Below are 6,000 nucleotides of genomic sequence, written 5' to 3'. Positions count from 1 at the left end.
TATAGGGATAGGGGGGATAAAGTAAAGAAAAGCGGACACAATAACGCAAATTAAGTTTTTAACATTTAACTGTGATATTGGAAAATCATTGAAGCAATAAAGAAATGGATGTGGTTTAACGAGTTTCGCATATGATAATTTTACTCAAAAGGATGATTAGGTTGGGTAGTGATGACGAAGGACAGGAAATGTCTACAAAAATAGATGTATAAAAGGGTTTTAGTGAGATTACTGCAAAGAAAATTTCCATCATAAGTAGGATTTTTTTCTAATTAATATGTGAGAAAGAGTTGGTATATGATAGAAAGTAATGCTTTAGCTATGGTTAAAGATTATAAATGCTTCTAAAATGTTCCATTATCGGCTTAGTCATTTTCTTTTTTGGAGGGGGGTAGGATTTAAATAATAATAGATTAGAGAAGAGTTGTTTGTTGAATTTCAAAAATGGTTAAGAGGATGTAAATAATGAAAAATAATTATAATGTAAGTGGATTGAGGTTAATGTATTCTTTTGAAGGTCTTGGTGAATTGTATAAAAACCCGTGGAACGCGTATTTCGATAGCTACAACCTCCCTCTCTCCTCGGCACCAAACAGCCAACTTCTAAGTTATTATGAACCCCAATACTCGTTCGTAAAGTTTTTAAATAATTTTATGACTTTTCTTCTAAGTGGGAGATTTTTTTAAAACTTGTATTTATTTCTATGACATTTAAAAGCATAGATATTTTCTTTTAGTAAAACGATCCATCGACCGACTACAGGATGAAGAAGATTGGGAACCCAGTCAACGGTTTGAACCGAGTACATCATCATCACGTGAGTCTTAGTGTTTTATTTCTGTATGTAAATAGGAGACTTTTTTTTTTCATAACAAAAATCTATTCTAATTTTTTTTTTTTTTAAAAAGCTTATGCCCACATTTTTTCCGTGCTAAAAAAAAGGAAACGAAATCAAGAATCAATTGATTATGAAGATGAGGGATATCAGCAAATTGAAGAAAAACGTAAACCGAGTGCTGAAGTAGGAGATAGGATTGTTGTAGGTAATACAAAATTTAGAATTTTTGTTTTTCAAACTATTAAACAGTTAATGATTTTAAAATATGTTTTTCGGTTTTTTGTAAATTAGTGTTTTTTTTTTATTTAAAAGCTCACACCGAAACAAAAGGATCGGACGCACGAAAGGATGTGGAAATTGTTGAAGTGAAAAAACCCAATTTTGATTTTGACCTGAGCAATGAACTCGAAGAAAGAGATGCAAAGCTGAAACCTTTCAGCATTAACCTCGGTAACAAAACTTCCGTCGAATTGAAGGAATACAGAAATGTGTTTTACTTCGGATTTTCTCGACACAATGATCTTGGTGGAGTAAAAAATAGATTTAATATTGAGTTAAATCAATTAAATATTGTCCTGAAAGCATTAGAGATGGTTAAGGGATACGCAAGAGAAAACGGGATACGAGTTTAAAACGAATTGAATATTCTTGGGGGAATTTTAAAAAATGATTTAAAGTAACTTAAAATGGAAAGGAGGGGGAAATAGGAAATGTTTTTGTATTCTTCAAATTAATGTTTTTGTTTGTCGCAGCTATGGACTTTTGCATTTAGTAATAACAATGGTGGAATTTATTTTACAAGATAGAGCATTTCGCGGGTATGTACGCTCATTTCGTTCTCAAATTCATGAGCTTGATATATATCGTGTGTATGAAATAAGTAAAACAAAAATTTTTGATTTATTAAATGTTTCTAATATTTTGAGATTACGATTTTTTATTTGCTTTAATATTATAATTAGCAAAATAGTGGAAAACAAAGAAGTGACGAATAATTTTTATTTTTGTAGTAGCATAAAAAGGATTATTTTCACAGGACAAATAAATACCGCTATTGATGAATGCTTTATTACTATAATAGAAAAAATTGAAAATTTTTTAAGAAATGGTTCTGGATGGGTTATTAAAGAAGTTGAATACATTGATGTCCTCATCGGTAGATATAACCCCCCCAAGGGGTGGTTGCTCAAATGTAAATTTACCTCCAAAGTTAAGAAATAAAAAGTGTTTAATTAATATTAAATGTAGTGATAACAAATGCTTTTTATATGCCGTATTAGCTAAACTGTACCCTCAAGACATAAACCCTCAAAGAATTTCCCCACTATAAAAAGTATTTAAAGACTTTAAAACTAAAAGGTATTTCTTTCCCTATTCAAATAAATGACATTCCGAAGTTTGAATTATTAAATAATATTGGAATCAACGTACTTACTATTGAGGATGATGATAAAAAATTGGAAATATTTCCACTAAAAATAAATAAAGATTCAAAATTTAAAAGAAATGTAGATTTACTGTTTTATAAAAATCATTTTTTTTTTTTTGATTAAAAATTTCAACGCATTAATGAGAGGTAAGGATCGTAAAAATTTTTATTGTAAATCATGCATGATAGGTTTTTATCGAAAGGAAACATTTAATTTACACAAAAATTTGTGTTTGAATATTAAAAATGCTCAAAAAATTTCTATGCCTACTGATTTGAACTTAAAATTTTCTGATGTATCAAAAATGTTGTATCACCCGTTCTGTATTTTTGCTGACTTTGAATGTATTACTGAAAAAATATCCGGTGCGTTACCGAGCAGTGAAAAAAGTTTTACTGCTCACATAGAGAGTCATAAGCCTATAAGTTATGCTTTGTTAGCTACCAATTCACAAGATGAAGTAATATTTCATGAATATTATTGTGGTTTAAATTTTACTGAACAATTTATTGCAACATTAAAATACATCACAAATATTCTTCTAAAAAAATTACATTTTAACAGACCTATGATTGATGATGGAACTAAAATTCTATATTGGGAAAAATGTCATTTATGTGATAAAAAGTTTAAACCCGGTGAGATACGTGTGAGAAATCATGATCATCATAGTAGAAGAAACGTGAATAATATTCTTGGAATTGCTCACGTAAGTTGTAATTTGAATTATCGAATACAAAATTTTATTCCTGTAGTAATTCATAATTCTAGGAACTATGATACGCATTTAATTTTGAAATATTGGCCTAAAGATCTTATAAAAGATATTACGATTATCCCCATGAATATGGAGAAAATTACAGTTCTAACGTTAGACAATATTAAATTCATCGATAGTTATTTGTTTATGAATGCCTCATTGGATGCTTTAACAGAAAATTTAAAACAATCTGGTCATAAGTTTAAAATTTTTAATGATTTTTTTAAAAAGCATGCCCATCGGGAACTTTTGAAACGAAAAGGTGTTTTTCCATATTCTTATTTTGATTCTATTGAAAAATTGAATGATACTTGTCTACCACCATGAAGGCTTTTTTTAACACTCTAACTGGGGAGGAAATTGATGCGGAAGACTATTTACATGCACAAAATGTATTTAATAAATTTAACTGCAAAAATTTCAGTGATTATCTTGAGATCTATCAAAATAACGATGCCGTTCTTTTGTGTGAAAATTTTTTAAAATTTAGAAAAATGTCAATGGAGTCATACAATCTCGACCCCTGAGATTTATCAGCAGCGCGGACTTGACGTGGCATGCTGGGTTAAAATTAAGTAAAGTTGAGATAAAATTGTTAGGCAACGTTAATGATTACATTTGGTTTGAAAATCAGATGCGAGGAGGGGTTAATATTTTATCTAAGCGATATGCAATTGCTAACAACCCATACATCCCAGAGACGTATAATGCAGATAAACCTCACAGCTATATAGTTGCATTAGATGTGAACAATTTATATGGATATGTAATGAGTCAGCCGATGCCAGTAGGTGAATTTTATTGGTTAATACTAACAGAAGTTGAAAATTTTGATATAACAGAAAAATCTTTTGATGATGAAATTGGGTTTTTTATTGAATGTTCGCTGACATACCCCCATAATGTTCATGAAATCCATAATTGTTTACCTATGGCTCCTAGTCATATAGATATCACATTTGACATATTGTCTCCCTACGCAAAAGAATTATGCGAAAAATTTAATTTGAAACATATATTTCCAACAAGAAAACTAACTCCTAATTTTTTTGATAAAAATAATTATGTAGTTCATTATATGAATTTAAAGTTTTATTTGGAACATGGTATTGTATTAAAAAAAATTCATAGAATTTTATCATTCAGACAGATAAAGTGGTTAGAAAAATACGTAAATTTTAATAATGAGAAACGTCAACAGGCTAAATCGGATTGCGAAAAATTATTTTTTAAAACAATGAACAACGCATTTTACGGGAAAACTTGTCAAAATGTACGAAAGCGAATCAATGTGAAGGCATCAGTAACAGAAGCTACTTGTGGAGCTAACATGGCTAGCCCACTTCTGGATTATTTTGAAATAGTTAATGATAATTTAGTCTTATTTAAAATGCGGAAAAAAACTCTCCGTTTGGACAAGCCCCTGTATATTGGCTTCTGTGTTTTGGAATTGGCGAAATATCGAGTTTACCATCTTTTTTTTGATTACTTTAAGAAATTTTATGGGCAAAAATGTCGCCTTCTTTACTCGGACACGGATTCACTTTTTTTACATTTATCCACATGTGATTATTACCGTGATATGCTTGATCCATATTTTTCAAAAATTTTAGATTGTTCAAATTTTAGCAAGGATCATTTTTTGTTTAATGAAACAAATAAGGGGAAACTAGGCTGTTTGAAAAATGAAATTTGTTCTCCCATACAAGAATTTGTCGGATTGAAATCAAAAATGTATGCCTTTAAATACGAGGATACGTCAAAAAAACGAGCTAAAGGTATAAAAACGTGCTGTTTAAAAAAAACTATTCATTTTGAAGATTATAAAAGAGTTTTATTTGAGCAAAACTTCGACAGATTATCTCAAAATTCTCTTATTTCTAAAAAACACGAACTTTTTACAATCATACAAAATAAAGTAGGTTTATCAGCATTTTATGATAAAAAATTCGTATTAGATAATGGCATCGATTTAAGATCATATGGTCACTTTAAAAATTCTAAGTAAACAAACAAAATAATCGAGGTCTCTTTTATAGATCAAGTGAAAGACACCAATTCGAAATACAACCACACCAGAAAAATAAATATAAATCGAAAACATTTTTCTCCTGACTTATTTAAAACTATAAAAAGAGATCCATATATGACGACAAAAGAAATGATTGACATCTGTTTCAGTGGTTGGACAGCAGAAAATTAATTGAATGATGTAAAATGTATGTATTTTAATGTGTATTTTATTTTTTGAAAATGTATCTGTTTTTGTATGTATTTTATCTGAAACTTTTTTTTTTAAATATTACTGTAGAATGTAAAATAAAAAAGGCGGGTCCCCTACAAGGGGCCTGCAGTGGTTTTGGAGAGACTTTTTCTATTTTTAAAAATGAAAAACCTCTTTGAAACCACCGTAGGCCAGAATCACATACACGCAAGAAGATGCAACCAAGCATGAATACAGATGAAAAGAACACGACCTGAAAGTTTTGGTGCGTGAGCAGAATATTTAAGATCGGTTGATTCAAGAGAGAGAGAGAGACGGTTGAGTGCAGTCAAGTGAGTTTTTACTTTTTATTTTCTTTGAAAGTTATCCAAGAGAGAAGAAGGGAAAAGCATTTCGGCAGTGGGGGCGAAGTGAAACTCGGTTAAATGTACACTACTGAGAAGAATGAACTCTTCAATAATGAAGCAGATGCTCAAGAGAAGGAAAAGAGAAAAAAAAAATCATTTGATAATGATAAGTATTATTCCTTGGACTCTGTTGAATGTTTTTTTTATATATACGTTAAACATGCAGCATAGTTCAGGGATTAAATACTGTCAAAAACAACTTGGGATGCATTAGGGAGTTCTCAAATCACGGTAAGTTATTTTTCTATTGCTCTCAAACTGAATTGTCTTTTTTATGCATTTTGATAATAATATTTTTTTCTATTGCTCTCAAACTAAATTGCCTTTTCCATGCACAAAA

General features: G+C 29.8%; 1 protein-coding gene and 1 long non-coding RNA gene across 2 annotated transcripts in view; one reads left to right on the top strand and one right to left on the bottom strand.

Moving 5' to 3' along the window:
* LOC129227851 (ubiquitin-60S ribosomal protein L40) overlaps positions 1-6,000 on the bottom strand; it is a 145,227-nt gene that overhangs the window by 117,715 nt on the left and 21,512 nt on the right. The gene's annotated exons all lie outside the window — the stretch shown is intronic.
* Positions 245-5,380, top strand: LOC129227855 (uncharacterized). The gene is made up of 4 exons (XR_008580879.1): positions 245-818; positions 910-1,044; positions 1,152-1,289; positions 5,069-5,380. It is a non-coding gene; the product is annotated as an uncharacterized LOC129227855 (long non-coding RNA).

This window comes from Uloborus diversus, chromosome 8 (genome assembly GCF_026930045.1).
Source record: "Uloborus diversus isolate 005 chromosome 8, Udiv.v.3.1, whole genome shotgun sequence".
NCBI classification, from domain to species: Eukaryota; Metazoa; Arthropoda; class Arachnida; order Araneae; family Uloboridae; genus Uloborus; species Uloborus diversus.
The sequence above is the reverse complement of the archived record's forward strand: the minus strand, read 5'-3'. Positions and strand labels throughout refer to the sequence as shown.